At 47.5% G+C, this 17,182-nt stretch overlaps 1 protein-coding gene and 1 long non-coding RNA gene across 5 annotated transcripts in view; one reads left to right on the top strand and one right to left on the bottom strand.

The window, feature by feature from the left end:
* TEX2 (testis expressed 2) overlaps positions 1 to 518 on the bottom strand; it is a 102,393-nt gene extending 101,875 nt beyond the window's left edge. For all 4 annotated transcript variants that reach the window (XM_028087475.2, XM_088028189.1, XM_028087478.1 and 1 more), the window contains exon 1: positions 416 to 518. The gene's annotated coding sequence lies outside the window, so the exon portion shown is untranslated. The remainder of the gene's footprint in view (positions 1 to 415) is intronic.
* A 170-nt stretch (positions 519 to 688) lies between these two features.
* Positions 689 to 8,382, top strand: LOC114196743 (uncharacterized). The gene is made up of 3 exons (XR_003606774.2): positions 689 to 771; positions 6,360 to 6,757; positions 8,094 to 8,382. It is a non-coding gene; the product is annotated as an uncharacterized LOC114196743 (long non-coding RNA).
* Positions 8,383 to 17,182: the final 8,800 nt, after the last annotated feature.

Below are 17,182 nucleotides of genomic sequence, written 5' to 3'. Positions count from 1 at the left end.
CCGGGGCCCCATTCATAAAATTACAAGCTGTTTTCCCTTAGTTTGCGTGTGGACTGCCCTCCCTGGCCCGGGCTGAGCCGGGAGCCGGGAGCCCGGAGCCTGGGGACGGCAGGCTGGGGTGGGGGGAGGGTGGGGGACGGGCTGGCCGGCGCCTCCGGCCCGGGTTAAGCCCAAACCGCCACACCCGACCCCAAAAGAAAAAGGGGTTCGCCCGGGGGCGTCGCGTGTGGGCGTCGCCGTCCACACAGGGCCGTGACAGCGGGGCGGAGCCCTGAGGGGGCCCCGATCACCGCGCCCCGCCTCACCAACGGTCGCCAGCCCCCGGCACAGCCGGGACCCAGCGGGGTCGGGCCGCCCCCAGCCCGGGCCTTCTCCGCGGGCGCTCCTTCCACCGCCCGGCCCCGGTCGCGCTCACCCCGGCTCCGCTGGCTCCTTCATTGTACTGCGCCGGCGCCCGTGCTCCGCGGCCGCCGCAGCTCCGGCTCGGGCTCGGGCTCCGGCCGCTGTCCTGCCGCCCGCCCGCCCCCGGGCACCGGCCGCCCCGCCCCGCCGGCGGACCCGCCCCGCGCCCGCGGCCGCCGCCGCCAACCAGAGGGCGGCAGGGGCGGAGCAGGCCGCGCGCCAGGCCCGGCCAATCCAGCCCCTACCCGCGCTCCGGGGAGCGGCCGCGGAAATGGGCGCTCGATTGGTCAGGTCTGTTAAAGGGACCGCCGCCCAAGGGGCTAGAGAGGGGCTGTGGCAGGATTACCTGGAAGAGTCCGGATGGAAGGGGTAAGAGCTTCTCTTCTCTCCCGGCCCGGCTGCCGCGCTTTCTTCAGTTCTTTGCACTTACTAATTATATCTTCCTGCAGCCTAGCAAACAAGTGGAGACAGAACCTGCCCCGGTCGGAGGGAGAAACTGAGGCTACGAGAACCAGGGGTCCCACGCGGGGCATATTTATTCAAATTTGGGTTTTAGAAGGCCCTCATGCCTCCCGTCCAATCCCAGAAATTCACTTAAAAAGGCACATTCTCAGTCTCACCCTGGCGGATTTTAACAATAAGATCTCTAGGTCCCACCTGAGTCTCTAATTCCCCACTTCTGGAATGGGACTGGGGAAAATACGCATTTTTCGACATTCCTCCCCCAAGATAATCTAATGTAGGTGGTACAAACAAGATCCACACAGGCTCAGGTGCATGTTTCGAGTCCATCATAGTGACGAAATTCAAATTCAAACTGTCAAGAATAAAGCTACACTCTTTTTTATCCTCAAAATCAATAATATGGCTGGGAGACTTTCCAGCTGGGCTGGAGGTCGGTCACCTACAAAGAAACTCAGAGCAGTTCCCTGAGTGGGTCATGCTAAGAACTGAATTTGAAGGGAACTGGGCTGGGATGAAGCAACAAACCAGTCTTGTTCTCCGACTGGTGAGACGGTGCTCAGATATCTTAATGGCAAACACACCCAGACCCAGTCATAAGCCCAGGAGGGTGCCTTCCCCCTCTGGAGCTTCCTTCCAATGGATTGAGCCCTGCCCACCCTCCCAGCCACATTCCTCTCCTCATCCCCCGTGTCCCAGATACACATCTGACCCAGAAGTTACTGCTTTCAGTTTCAAGGTCAGCCCCGTCCACCTGGATCCCTCCTATGAGGAGCAGATGGCCTCCACAGAACACCCCATATTTTGCTGTAATATCTGCTGGGTGCTGTGTTTGCCAGGGACAGATCCACACACACATTGATCAGCCTTGTCAGTCAGTGTTAAGTCTCTGGTTTGCTGATGTCACTTCCTTGGTACTACCATGTATCCTTTTGGCATTCCCAAAGGAAAGGGAACTCTTGTCTCAACAGGAGAGGGCTCCATTCATGGATATCTGGAAATGTGCAACAAGAGCAATTATCAGTCAAGAAATAGCCCCAGACTCTTTCTGGCCATATCTTAAACTACCCTCCTCAGTGGGGGGTTGGTGAGGGATAGGCCCTGAAACTGCACTGCTGCAAGGGTCCTTGGAAGTTGGCAAGGTGCATCTCAGAGTGCCCACCCCACTCTGTGCCCATTCCAAGCCCTACATAAATATTAGATTAATTAATACCTTATCAATCTGACCTCAAACTAGAGGCCAATAAGATCTAGCAGGAACACTAAGAAGGATGCCTTCTTGTTGAAAAGTGAGGCATTTGGATGCTTTGAAAGACAAATGAATATATAATAACAGAATAATCTAACACTTCCAACCTATGAAGAGGACACTATGCGCCGTACTATGTTGAGGGCTTTGCACATATTAATTCTTTGAAACCTTAGAGTAATCCTGTGTGGTAGATCGGATTGCTATTTTCCCCATTTTACGGATGCAGAAACTGAAGCCCAGAGAGGATTGCTGACGTGTCCAAGATCACAAGGCTAGCTAAAGAAAGAGCCAGCATTCATGACCCTAATGACCAGGATCCTCCTACTCCAGTGCCTGCCAAAATGCCCTTTGTTGCTGCCAGAAACAGGATGGATAACTTCGAAAGGCAAAAAGAAGCAAATATCACTAATCTTCCCCAAAACCGTGATATAGAAGCACTGCCTTGGAGTTGAGGTTTCATTGCTCTAACTTACATCTGTTTGACTTTGAACAAGTTACATAATTAAGTCTCTTTGATCCTTGGATTGCTCATCTATAAAATGGGACAATAACAAATTCTGCCTCCTTGGGCTGGTATGAAAATCCAGTCAAATAAAGAACATATATATGAATCTACATGGACTTTGAACTTGTAAATGAAAAGAGTCATTTTATTATTTTTTTTAAAGATTTTATTTATTTATTTGAGAGAGAGAATGAGACGGGGGAGGGTCAGAGGGAGAAGCAGACTCCCCGCTGAGCAGGGAGCCCGATGCGGGACTGGATCCCGGGACTCCAGGATCATGACCTGAGCCGAAGGCAGTCGCTTAACCAACTGAGCCACCCAGGCGCCCCTGAAAAGAGTCATTTTAGAGCTTGGCATCTGTACTCATTATGGTGACCTGTGACAAAGTTCAGGAATTGTGATGCTAAATTCAGATATCAAACAAGATTCCTTACTCTATCCCCCAAATAGTTGCTCTAATGTACATCATGTACAAAGTAAAATAAATTTTTGTACCCACAGTAGAGGTAGGAGTCATAGAAATTCAAGCCCAAGTTATTATATTATTCTGACATCTGCCCCCCACTTTGTCCCCAGCCATCAACCTGATCTCTCTCACAACCTGGACTGCAGCTTAAGCCTACCTAGGTTCTGGTATACTTGAATTATTCCCCATTATGATGTTTCAAGATAATCCCTATTTTCTCCTGAAACTCTAAACAAACAAACAAAAATGCTCTAAGAATTTTAATTCAGTGTTTTGATGCTACATTGCACTTTTGAAGGGAGAAATGGTTGTGACGTATACAAAAACAAAAAAGTTTATCCACTTGTATGCCTAACAAAGGCTAGGGATCCATTGTGCCGCAAGCCACGGAAAGCTCAGTAAGTACACTGGGGACGGAGAGAAAGGTAACTATAAAAAGTGTTAAAAGGAAAAAAAAAGGTAGAATTTGGGCACTAGATTAGTAGAGAAAGATCAGCAAGTTGATAGACCATGATAGGCTTCCTCGAATATAAGCCCAGGAGCTATGGGGCACAGAATAAACACTAATAACCCCTGGGGAACAGATGACATTTTAGGGGTGGCCAGATGAGGGCTATTCAAAAGAGAAACCAGAAAGGCAATAAAAACCCAAGAAAGAGTGTTGTCACCAAAGCCAAGGGAGAAGATACTGGAGAAGGAGGAAGTGGTCAATAGCAACATAGCCTCAGAAGGTCCAAGTTGGAGGAGGTCTGAAGAGTGAATCTTGGGATTTGGAAATTAGACTGGTTATTGGGTCACCGACCAAAGCAGTGTAGGTAGGCCTGGAAATGCAGAGGACCCCCAGAGCTCCCAGAAAGGGAGCAGTCCTGGGGCAGGAAGAGGGGTCCACTCTTCCACTGCAGTAAGCTCCATGCAGCTAAGAATGGGTGTGGGTGCAGCTTCATTCATAGGTGGAAGGCAGGAAGTTGAGGAAATTCCTGCCTGCTGGCTTCTATTTTTTTAGCTCTAAAGTGAGAAGCAAAATCATCTCTTGAGAGTAGGTGGGAGGTGACAACAGGGTTTTGAAGGAAACAGTGAAGAACTGGAAAAGCCTCTGAGAGGAATGAAAGAGGGAGCTGCTGGATTGAGAAGGAGAATTTGGGGCAGCCCCGCGGGCCAGTGCACTTGAGACGGCCCCGGGACTGCTGAGGGCTAGGCAGCTCCAGGTGTGGAGAATCCAGAGTCATGAATTTACAGGGTCAGGAACAGGAGGAAAACAAAACAGCTTGGGGACACCTGGGTGGCTCAGTCAGTTAAGTGTCTGCCTTGGGCTCAGGTCATGATCCCAGGGTCCTGGGATCGAGTCCCACATCGGGCTCCTTGCTCAGTGGGGAGCCTGCTTCTCCCTCTGCCTGACACTCCCCCTGCTTGTGCTCTCTCTCTCTCTCCCCCTCTGCCCCATCAAATAAATAACTAAAATCTTTTTTAAAAAAGGAAACAAAACAGCTCGGATACTGACAACAGGGGGTTTGAAGTGATGGGTCCTGGGTTCTATGTTGGATGGAGATAGAAGGAAATCCAAAGAGGAGGGGATAGGCAGGGGGAAATACGTGGCGGCAGGAGAGATGAGAAGAACCAGCTTTGCTTTCATTCGGAGTGGGATGGTTGAGGCAAGGTTTTCACAGAAGAATGATTCTGAGTGATGACAAGGTCAGGTGTGGCCACAGAATTGGAACTTCTGAAGACGGTCAACTCCTGGGTTCCCCTCCCTTGGTTCCGTATGAAGGATGATCAGCCACTTGCAGCCTCCAGCACTTTCTGTTTACTCTGCACCAACGCTGGTGATGTGGGGGGAGTGGGGAGAACTTATTCTCATCTGATATTTCCTTCTGAAATAAAAACCTGCTAATAATCAGGACTCACACCATCATCAAGACATGAGCATCTGTGGGAAGGGATGCTTGAGGGAAGTCTTCGGGGGCTTTAGAGAGGCCTCCATCAGTGGGCTGATGCTCTGTGAATAATTCCCAGCCATCACGGAGCAGCAAACAACAAGGTGATGTCGATTGTTTACTCTGCTAGTTAGCATGTGAGACCTGGGTTTCTCAAATACAATTGTCTCAAAGCTCTGTCATTCCCAGGGTCATTGGGGGAATGGTGGCTTCCAGTTGATGTGGAACAGCCAGAATGGAATTTCTAGGGAGAAAGACTAATATTTCCCTCCCTTTCCCTGCCCACTCTAAGCCTTGCCTCTCAGCACCCCCCCTGCCCCAAAGGCTCATAGAGAACGAATACACAGTACAACAGTTACACCCCTGCTTTCCCGATAACCTTGATGTCACCCACCATCCTTGCTGCCTTCCAACCACCGGGCCCACTGCCCCACGGCAGCATGGGAAATTCAATCTCCAGCTTGCCCAGAATCACCCTGGAGCACAGTTCTAACTCCAGGGATGAGAGGGTCAAGAGTACAGCCAACATGGGTTGCCCCAGCCCTGCATCTCTCGTCCCCACCAGAAAACATCACCCCTTAAGTAGCGGAAATGGGAGGGCTCAGCTGGCCATTTAACGACACATACATCCACCCAAACATAGGGGAAGGTTGGGCTTTTTGGTTTTGGTTTTTAAATCTTGAAAAGGAGATTTATATATTATATATTTATATACCCTGGTATATTTCCCACGAGTCAGTGGGAAATGTTAGCTCCTGACCAGGTTGTTAGAATTGAAATGAAAGTGGACTTGCTAGTCCTGGCCATTTCCACATATCTATTCTACTCAACACCTCTGCAATTCAGAAGACAAGGATGGTCTGTATTTGAGGGAGTGCTTAGGCAAAGGAAATATTTGGGAAGCTGGAAGGAGTATAACCACGAACTGGCCCCTGCAGCCGGGGCTGGACGTTCTCAAGTGGTGCTTAAGACGTTCCTGTTACAAAGTCCATTTTCAAAAAGAGAACCTTGTACAATCCCCACCAAACTGCCATCTTGGGATATCAGTATATAAACTTTCAAATGTCTTTTAATGTCATAATGTTCTTTTTAGGGAATCAGCATTAGGCGAGTGGCTTTGGGGGCCATTTGGACCTGGGCTCAGGTTTCGCCTTTGTCATTTCCGAGCCATGTGGCCTTGGAGAAGATACTGAATTTCCTTGCGGCCCTGTTTTCTCATCTGTAAATTGAGATACCCACATCATATACTATTGTAAAGAGTAAATGTGTGCATAAGTGCTTAATATAGCATCTCTCCGTAATAGGTGCTCAATTAATGGAAGCTGTTGTTTTCCACTCCAGGGAAAACACACTCTGGCCATGGAAGAAGACAATGGAATGACATGCTTAAGCCTCAAATATAAAAGTGAAAGAAGAGATCACATGGTCGCAGGAAAAAAAAAAAAGGACTCAATACTTTAAACAACTAGTTTTAACTACAGTGACTACCTATCTTGGAGTTTCCAGGAAAGCATCAATATCAAATATTCTGTCAGTATGTAAGCTCATATTTGAGGGGAAGTCACCTTGATCTTGGACCAGAAAACAGCATTATAGATATATCCCACTAAGAAGGAGAAACATCAGCCCTCTACTTTCCTTTGCCCTGCCCACTCCTGGAGAGTGGGAGGCACAGATCTTCTTTAGGACAAGGTTCTTCCTCCCACACCTCAGTGGAAGGCTCAGCTTTGTTTGCACAGGTGAGCTAATTAACAGCCACACAGCAGAGGAAGAACCAAAATCCACAGGTGAAGGGCTCCTTCCTCACCCCCTATGCCCAGCTCCCCCTCCAACCCCCCCAGCACCCCTCTCTCCTCCTGGGCCTATGTGATCCACCACGGCAGGAAATGGTTTTGGGTTTTCTATAATGAAAGTGATAGTTCAGTTTAGAGTATTAAAAAAAAAACCAGAAACCTAGAAGAAGGAAGAAAAAAAAAACCCTCACTCATTTTCTTACCACTTATTAGAAACTGTCAGTATTTTGTTTGTATTTCCTTCTGTTCTTTTTAAAAGCATAGTTTGATTTACATTGCTGTTACTTTATACTATACACAATGTTGTATTCCCTATTTAAAATTTAACATTGTGCTATAATGAACAGCAGTATAGAATAAGGGAAAGAAGGGCTTGGCTTGGGGTCAGAAGGGTCTGAGTGTTAGTCTCAGCTCTGCCACTTAGATGACTTTGGGCGTATTATTGGCTTTTTTTTTTTTCAGCCTCAGGCTTGCCATCTGTATAAGGAAAATGATAGACACGTCCATTCTCTGGCACTAGTTTTCTGTGTGGTCCTGGGCTGTAGGAGCTAGACTGTGGTCTAGACTGTAAGTTCTGTAAGCACAAAGCTCTTCTGTCTGGTCCTCTGCTAAGTCCCTAGGGCCTGGCTCTGGAGGAGTAAAGATGGTCACAAAGTCTTGGTCATTCCCCTCATCCAAAGGTAGAGTCTATTTCTCCGCCCGTTGGAACCTTGGGCTAGCCTTGTGTGGTAGCTAGCCTCCAAGATGGTCGCAGTGATCCTCACTTCCTGGTCATTTGTGTCCTTTCATGGTCTCCTCTCACTGCAAATCAGGGGTGGTCTATGTGACAAAAAAGCATGCAGAGGGGATGAAGTCCGCCTTTGAGGCTAGCTTGTAAAGGGCTGCCTTGGTGTTTTGGATCACTCACTCTGGGGAAGCCAGCCACCACGTCACAAGAATATTCACACAAGGTGTGGAGAGGCCCGTCCAGAAGAACAGAGTCCTCTTGCCAAGAGCAAGCCCAAATTTGCCAACTCAGTGAGTGACCCGTCTTGGAAATGGATCCTCCAGTCCCAGTCAAGCCTTCAGATGAGCACAGCTCTGGCTGACATTTTGACTGCAATCTCATGAGATACCCCAAGTCAGAACTGCCCTGCAAAACTGCTCCATATTTCCTAACTAACCCACAGAAGCTGAGAGAGATAAATATTTATCATCATTTTTAACCACTAAGTTTTAGAATTATTTGTTATGTAACAGGAGGTAACTAATATATACACTATGACTGGGTTTCACCCAATAGAATGCAGCAGAAGTGGAATTCCAGGACTTCTGAGCCTGGGCATTAAGGGGACTGACGGCTTCCACTTCCCTGGCTCTTGGAAATCAGTCACCATGCTTTGAGAAGCCCAAGCCAGGCAGAGAAGCCATACAGAAGACAACCGAGGCATGCCAGGTGAAAGACCCGGGTAATCTCCCAGTCAAAGGTCAGCACCAACTGCCATCTCTGCGAGTGAGCCATCTTGAAGGTTCTAGCTGAGTCTCACCCCAAATAACGTGGAGCCTCAGCCATCACCCGATGGAGCAAAAGAACCACACAGCTGAGGTCAGTTGACCCACAGATGTGTGAGAAATAATAAAATGACTATTGTTTCAAGCCTCTGAGTTTTGGGGTGATGTGTTGTGCAGCAATATTTAACCAAAACACTGGCCCAGCACTTGGTACATAATTGGCTCTTGAGAAATGCCTGGTGAACAAATGGATGCCCTTTGTTGGGCTTCAGTCTCCTATAAAATCACAGAGGTTAGACCATTCCATGCCCTACATTCTGCGTGTTTCCATCTGTCTATTGTTTTATGGCTGTTTACCTGGCTGCCTGCCAGGTGGTCACTTTACTATTGTAGAAAGACTCCAGTGTCCGTGGCATCTCTGTTCCTTACCCCACACAGTTCCTTCTTCTTTCTTCCTGTGGCGTACACACACTCCAGGCACCTGGCTAAGTTTCCTAGAGCAGAGACAATGTCTCTGCTTCTGAGAGCTCTTGTCAGCTTCTGGTTTCTCAGGTTCCCTTGTTTGTCACAGAGGTGCCATAATTTTATTAGTGGTGCCTATGGCCATTTGGGATGGTAGATCTCTATCACTTCCATTAAAAAAAAAAAAAGCAACCCCCCCCAAAACAATTAAAAGTGTGGGAGAAGTCAAGTAGTTAGCCTGAGGTCACAAAGCAAACCCAGCTCTCTGGTGGAATTAAACTTGCCTTCCTCCCATTTTCTGATCACCCACCCCACCCTAACCCCTACATCCACCTTGTCACCTGTGTCACTCTGAGCAATCATGGTGTGACCCATTTAAGTGATTATTCAGAAGAGCAATTGGTCCTCCCTGACTATAAGTCATCCCCAAATCCTTGTCATCATTGTAATTAGCAAGGCCTCTCTCATGAAGCTATGAAGGTATTTGTCCCAGACTTTCCAAAGTCACCCAGTTTCTGGAGGCTAGGGGGGGGCTCATGATGCTATTTATCTATCTTGACAGAAAATATTGATTAAAACTTAGGGCCTTCTAGGTGCTCTCAAAGGCGCTAGAGATGCATCAGTGAATAAAATGCAGGCCCTGCTTGGAGCTTGTAGTCTAGTGCTGGAGACTTTCCTCCTCTTCATGCAAGTCAGGACGGTGATTCCACACACCCAGACCCAGCTCATGCATTGTTCTCACACACTGTGGAGCAGAGCAGAGGAGAAAACCCTCCCCCTTATGCTCCAGCCTTCCCCACCTGCCCGCTTGTCTCCGTGGATGCCTCATAGTCATTTCATGTTAAAATTCCTCAAATGCCGCTCTTGGTCCCTGCCACCCCCATCTTAGTCCACGCCCCCCCCCCCAACTTGCTTGCTTGAGTCAAGAACAATGAGTTATTCTTGATTCCACCCTCTTCTGGCCACATCCAGTCCACGAGCAAGTCCTGGTTCAGACACATCCAAACTCTCCAATGTGTCTGCTTCTTTCCTTCCCCAGAGCCACCAGCAGCACTCAAAGGGACTCTGCTTTCATGCTCACTCAGTGCTTCCAGCTTAAATCCATCCTTGCTGACCCCCCCATGGGCAGGCCAGGCCAGACAGCAACGCTGCCTTTCCCCAGTGGGTTCATGCTCCCGCTCTCTAGGACAGTGCTGACTGCTCTCCCTGCCGATGCCCAACACCGCCTTCCCCCTCTTAGCTGCTGGCCTCATCTCTTCCAGCCCAGGGAGACAGAAAGCCCACCATCTTCTCTGCAACAGTCTACCTGTGGTACCTTCACCCATACTCTCTGTTTCCTGTCCTCGGTCCTCTTGAAGGCCGACCTCGCTGGCTTCCTAGGAGTTTGCTGCTCTCGTCACCCCCCCACCTTTTCTCCGGCATAATCAGGTTCTTCCCTTCTACTAGATCATTCCCGCCAACACACAAACATGCCCTAGCAGCTCTCTTCTGAAAACTCCCTCCTTTCTGGCCCAAGACTCCCTCACGCGGTCCCATGCTCTGCCATCCTTTCCGGCACCACTTCTCCAAAAATTCTCCTCCTCTTGTATCACCCTCTTCAACCCGCTCCTGAGGCTTCCACCTCCACTGCTCCCCTGAAACACGCTTGTCAAATCCTTGGTATCTGCGCTCTGCCAAATCTCAGGTCGCTTTTCTGTCTTCCTTGACCCTGACTCGGTCCTTTCCAAAACGTCTGCTGGCTCCCTCTCACCTCATCCAAAATTCACTCCCTTAGTCTGGTTCCTCACATCTCCTCCAAGCCGGGCTGCGACGGAGACAGCAATCTTGGCCACCCAGGTCAGGGCACACATTTCTGGTGGTCTGTTTCCTGTCCAGCAGGCAGGACGTCGATCTGTCCTTTGGTGCCGGGAAATGTAAGAATGGGGTGTTTTGGCCAGGGCAGGCCCTGGGATGTCTGCTCTGACCACCAAACACTGTCCCCACGGGCCTGTTCTCTTCATCTGGCACACGGGCTGGAAATGGAAATTTTAACGCATTGATATGAGGGAGTGTGATAGGATGGCTGGTGTTTCTTTTCTCCACCCCTCTCTATTTCCATTCTGTAGTTCCAGTGGTGTTTGGGCAACAGAGAATAGTTTGATGCCAAAAACATAAAATCCTGATAAGAAGATTTGGCCCTCATCTGTAAGGATCTGGTCCGTGGGTAGAGCGCCGGGGAGGAGGCGCCCATGACGGGCAGCAATCTCCATGGAGGGGACCCGCTTGCCATAACATTAAAGGACATGACAGTCTGGGGCCTGGCTGGCATCCCTCAAGGCTCCCACAGAGCTGTTATTATATCTCAGTGACCTTTTCAAGAGCTTGGCTATAGAATTTGTGTATCTGCTGCAATTCTGGTTAGTGTTTATGCGGCTGGAGTGCCCAGGGAACAACTTGAAGAAGCCTCCTTGCCTTTTCTCCCTTTCTAGAGATCTATCAATATCAAATCCCAACTTGTTCAACCTTTTTCATCAATATCTACCTCCTTCTTCTCAAGACCTCTTCCTTTTCTAAAGGTGAAATTGAGCCCTGTCACCCTGGCGACCATTTCCTTTGGCCCCGGTTGTAAATCAGAGTGGTCTAGGTCCCGCTGGTGCTGCCGCGTATCCCCTCTGTGACACTGACCATTACAGTGATTCAAGCCATTACTGGCATCTCCGCCCCTGGATGGTGAGCTCCAGGAGATCAGGGATCAGATCTTGTCTCTCTCCTTCTGCAGGACCAGGCCATCATAAGAAGGGCCCTCTCTGGGACTATTAGGCCAGGGGAAACGTCCATCAGCTCCCCTCACCTTGGCTCTTACAGATACGTGTTCCTCCTGCTAGAGCTTGGAAGGGTCCTGCCTGCCTCCAGCCTTGTCGACCAGAAGGACAGACAGGCAAAGTTCCTGCAGTCGAGATATTTTTAGGCTAGAGGCTGCTGGGACGAGCCCGAGTTTTCATTCTCACTCCACGGTGGTGGGACAGACATCAGTTCTTTCTAGGCCTCAGAAGCTTCACCCTGACAAGTCCCATCGAGGGAACAAAGCAGCCCCGTGAGAGAAAAGAGGTGCAAACTCTGAATGCATAGGATGGAGTCGCCAAGGCCTGGGAAAAAGGACACAAATTCTTCCTCTGTATGATGGGAAGAGAGTAGTGACACCAATGACTTTGTATCCAACATCCACCAAACCTAATAAAAACCAGAGTAGCACTGTTTGAGAGAGTGAACTCTCTCCCCCTGAAGGATTTTATTTCCTAAATCACATGGAATAGGTAGAAATTCCTGTTTCCCTGGCCAAGTCAGGGGAAAAAAAAGAGGGAGGGGCGTGCTAAATTTTGGTTCCCCTTAAGGACTCTTCCCCCCCAGAATATCTAATATTAAATATCAAATATTAAGAAACATATTTATAATTACTCATCTAGTAAAAGCTGAAGGCATCTTATATTTACTAAGTGCCTATTGTATTTTTTTCTTGCCTCTCTTAATGGAGATGTAATTGACATATAACATTATATTATTTTCAGGTGTACAACATACTGATGCGATTTCTGTGTCTATTGCAAAATGATCACCACAGTAAGACTGATGAACATCCAACACCACACATAGTTACAGAAAGGGTTTTTTCTTGTGATGGGAACTTTTAAGATCTACTCTCTAGGCAACTTTCAAATATGCAATACAGGATTATTAACTATAGTCACCATGGCGTACATTATATCCCCAGGACTTACTTAATTTTTATTTTTAAAATTTTTAGGACTTATTTGTTTTGTAAGTGGAAGTTTATATCTTCTGACCTCCTTTACCCATCTCACCCACCTCCTAACCCCTGCCTCTAGCAACCACCAATCTGTTCTCTGCATCTATGAGTTCTGTTGGTTTTGTTTTTTTAGATTCCACCGATAAGGACTCTTGAAGACTGAAAAAATAAGACCTAGAGAGGGGTGTTCTCAGTCTTTCCCAACCTCCTCTTCTGGGTCTACCGCCTGGGGACCAGCTGCACTGAGCAAGTGCTGGGTGATGGGCCCGCACTGGCAGAGCTGGCCAGGTGAAACCCACATATCAGGATATGTGGGCAAGAATGCGGATGTGTGGATAGAAGGTGCCAGGCTCCGGGAAGAAGAGCCAGGAGGGAGGAATAGGAGTAAAACCATGGAGGGGTGCAAGCAGAATGACAAAGGGCTTAACTAACCCTTTCACTGTGATGCTGGGACCTCTCCCAGGGAGTCTCCAAATGCTCAATGCTTACCCTCTTCCAGAACACACAAAACATTTTGCTTTTTAAATTTAAAATGATAGGTGAGGTTGCCCCCAAGGCAGGGGACGCTGGACAGTTCCAGAAACTTAAAGCCTGCCCCAAGCTAGGATTAGGAGGTGGGTGCACAATATTGTCATAGAGCATTGATTATAATTCAGAAGGGGTCGTTTAGAAGAATGAGGACCAGATCTCAAAGACCCTTTCCAGCCCTATGATCCTATTAAAAATAAAGAAAAGTTTTAGCAAAAGTGATTGGTATGTTTTGGTTTTAGGGACACCTTAACTCTTGTTTGATGGGGAGAGAGAGAGAGAGATGAGCAAACTATTCTAGAAAGCTACGCTATTTTCCCTGTCTTTCTCACTGAATTAGGCAGAATAGGAATTATGGGTCTGGCTTCTCTGATAGATTGTAAGATTTTTTTATGGTTATATTTTAAACCTTTTATCATAGAAATTTTCAAACATAAACAAAAGTGGAAAGAATAGCATATTTGACACCTGTGTACCCATAATGGAGTTTTATCAATGATCAACGCATGCTTAATTTTTTGCTTTTATTAATCCCCTACTCCTCCCTCAACTGGATTATTTTTTACTAAATTCTAGATATTATTTCACTTGTAAATACTTCACTATGCATCTCTAGGAAAGACTTTTTATTATTATTTTTTAAAGATTAACTTATTTAAGTAATCTCTACACCCAACCTGGGGCTGGAATTCATGACACAGAGATCCAGAGTCGCCTGCTCCACTGACTGAGCCAGCCAGGTGCCCCTAGGAAAGGCTCTTTGAACCACAATACCATTAACACACCTAGAAAAGTGAACAATAATTCTTTAATATCATAAAATATTCAGCCAGAGATTGTTTTCCTGAAAATTTTCTCATATTTGGTGCTGTATCTTTATCAAGAGCCTTACAAATGTTTAGATGTGAGAAGTTTACTTCCAGCAATATTTCCTGAATCCAGAAAATGCTTTATGCATAAAGATGTTTTCTGAAGCTTTATCTAAAATAATGAAATTTGGCAATAAATGAAATGGACACACTAGGTGAATCATTAAGTAAAACCCAATGAAATAGCACTATGATTAGAGAAAGGCAATTAAGCATCTTTCTACTCGCAGATAAAATATGGGTAATAAGTGTCCACCTAAGTGGGTAGACACTGTTGAGAAGATTCTGTAAAAATGCGCATAAAACATTCAGCTAATGTTTGCCTGGTTCCAAGTGAACCCTTAATATATGGTCACTGTTTAATGTGCAGCAATAAATGTGTTTATGAAGAACTTGTAGTAACAGAAAAATATATCAAGTTTAAAAATGATTAAGCAATTACATTATCAGATAGTCACAACCATATAAAAAAAAAGTCCGAGTTAATATATTAAAATAACGATTTATCATTGACTGGGGGTCCCCCTCACCAATTGGAAAGTGCAGAGCAGGGGAAAAAATGTAAGATTTAATCAGTTAAGAAGCTGAGCAATCGCGAGTGTTTCTTTTTAAAGACCTCAATGCCTAACCGCCCCCAGCTATCTTCCGCCAAGCCCGTTAGCGCCACCTTGTGATCAAACTCAGCAACTACTTAGACAAAAATCGATGTGGAATTAAGGGGACAATGGTATATACAGCTCCATACGCAGCATAAAAGTCACGCTGAATTTTCTGCCATGGGACTTCTTCTTTTAAGATTATTTATTTATTTATTTATTTATTTATTCATTTGACAGAGAGAGGGAACATAGGCAGGGGGAGTGGGAGAGGGAGAAGCAGGCTTCCTGCCAAGCAGGGAGCCCCATGCAGGGCTCGATCCCAGGACCCTGAGACCATGACCTGAGCCGAAGGCAGATGCTTAACAACTGAGCCACCCAGGTACCCCCTGCCGTGGGACTTCTAATTCAAGGTCCATTTCAGTCTGTGGGCATGGGGGGAATCCTGGGGACCTCATGTAATTGTCCTCAGGTGAGAAACAAGGCTCATGTCATTCCATGTGACATCCTGCATAAATCTAACTCACCTGTCCCATGGCTATTCTGTGTTCGGTCGGAACCTTTCTGGAAACTTGTGTTCACCATGTGTGTCCAACTTACAGAATAGCCCAACTGTCCTAGGGTTTACCGCCAGTGCAGAGAAAACCCAGCTGACACCTACCCACCAGAAAATCACCTGAGCTTCCCAGGAGGAACTTGTACCTTGGTCACTATAGCTGGTCCACACCAGATCCTTCCCGGGTCACCCCTGTTCTGTAAGGAGCTAAACCAGCTGCCAAGCCTCCTCTCCTGTGAAGTGGAGGGAGTAGACCTGAGTTTCCCTGAGGTTCCCGCCTGGATCAGCTGCATTCGAGTCGTTTGGGGAACTTTGACATAATGAGTTTTGTTGCTTTTGCCCAGAAATTCTGATGCAGGCAGTCTGCGGGGGGGGGGGGGGGGGGCAGCGGCTGGGAATCTGTAATTCACAAAACCTCAGCAGGTTTAGGGATCTGGGAGTCTCCAGATGATGTCCCTTCTGGAATTGCCAGTCTCTCTCTTCTTCCTGCAGAGTCTGGAAAACTTCCTCCAGGGTACGGTGTTGTTTCAAACACATCCAAAAGTAACACAGACATCATTGCGGTTAAAAACAGGGCTCTGGAGGCGGATAGAAGATTTCCTCCTGGATCTGTCCCTTAACCTTGCTAACCCTAAGTTTCATCTGTGAAATGAAGATAATAATGTTATACCTACCTCACAGGGCCATCATGCAATGAAGATTAAATTATTTATTATAATCATTTAATTATACTTATATTTAAATTTAATTATAATTCTTTTATGTCTGCAAAGCCCGGAGCCCTTAAAATACATAAGAGCTATTATTAGCAGTGATTATTTTAACTGTTATCACCATTACTATTATATATAGATGGGTATCTTGAGATAATGCTTTCAAAAAGATACAACCCTGAAATCTTGAAAAAGAACCTAGGAGGTGTAGTTAAAATACAGGGTTCAAACCACCCCCCAGAGTGGGTCCAGGTGGAACACCCAGCACAAGGGTAAGCTCCACCATCTACAGAGGTGATGCTCTCTGGGGAAGGACGAGTAGTGGGAGCCTGAGGCATTTGGGGACCAGGCAAGGCCAATTGTCGAGACAGGGGCTGTGTCTCTAGGTCCTAAGGCTAGTGCATGACGATATGGATCAGGGTTTCCTGAAGTGGGCATACCTGCAGGCACCCAAGATGTTTCTGGTGGTCCAAGGACCACTTGGTCATTAGGACCATGGACCACACCACTGTTCTGACCCTGTCCACCACGGGTCAGCAGACACCGGCCCGCAGTGCTCTGGCTGTTCCGTGTCTTGGTTGAAATCAATTAACTGCAAATGAATGCACTGGACTATATGTCATCCTGCAAGGGTGGGAACTTTTTGTCTCTCATCCCCATGTGCCTGGCCCCAAGAACAGTGCCTGGCAAACAAAATGTGCTAATACATAATATGTTGAATGAATGAGTGAAGAGAAGTGGCTTCCTGGATTGCTTATCCAGCTTTCGAGGGCTTGATGAGTGAGCCTGATGAAGTAAGCTGATAGAGAAGTTTTGGCGAAGGGAAGGCTTGAGCTGGAGCACTGCCTGGAAAGACGCTCTATTGATGAGTAAGGAGGACCCCTCCCAGTCCTGCACCTAACGCCTGGGCTTCACAGCGCTGTGCTGGGGGCAGTCAGAGCTGGTCAGTGGGGCCCTCCAGCCCTGCTGGCTGAGTTTAAGTGCCCCTCTGGCGCATCCAGGAGGACTCACATCCAGGGCTGTCAGTGGACTCAAGGCCAGCAGTCTGAATGAGGTTCCATCACAGAAAGAAGCGACATCTCCGAAGACATGGGTGAGTGGCTGCTGGGAAGTGGGATATGACTCTCTCAAAAGGTGGCCCCCAGCCCACATCAGGAGCACATAGCTGTTTTCAAAAGGCAGGGCTCAGAACAAAGACTGCCACTATTTCTCTTCTCCTTGTGTGACGACCAACACAACAATTTGAAGAGTCACCCAGGGGTGCCACAGCAGCCCACTGGAGATCTGGGGAAGCGAGAGTGCCATCCTGGGCCATTATACAGTCAGGATCTGCCACTGTCCTCGCGTCCCAGCATGTCTAAGGAAGGAAGGT

The sequence above is a fragment of the Eumetopias jubatus genome, unplaced genomic scaffold (assembly GCF_037043125.1).
Source record: "Eumetopias jubatus isolate StellerSeaLion01/CBP00866 unplaced genomic scaffold, mEumJub1_p1.0 scaffold_10, whole genome shotgun sequence".
Lineage (NCBI taxonomy): Eukaryota > Metazoa > Chordata > Mammalia > Carnivora > Otariidae > Eumetopias > Eumetopias jubatus.
The sequence above is the reverse complement of the archived record's forward strand: the minus strand, read 5'-3'. Positions and strand labels throughout refer to the sequence as shown.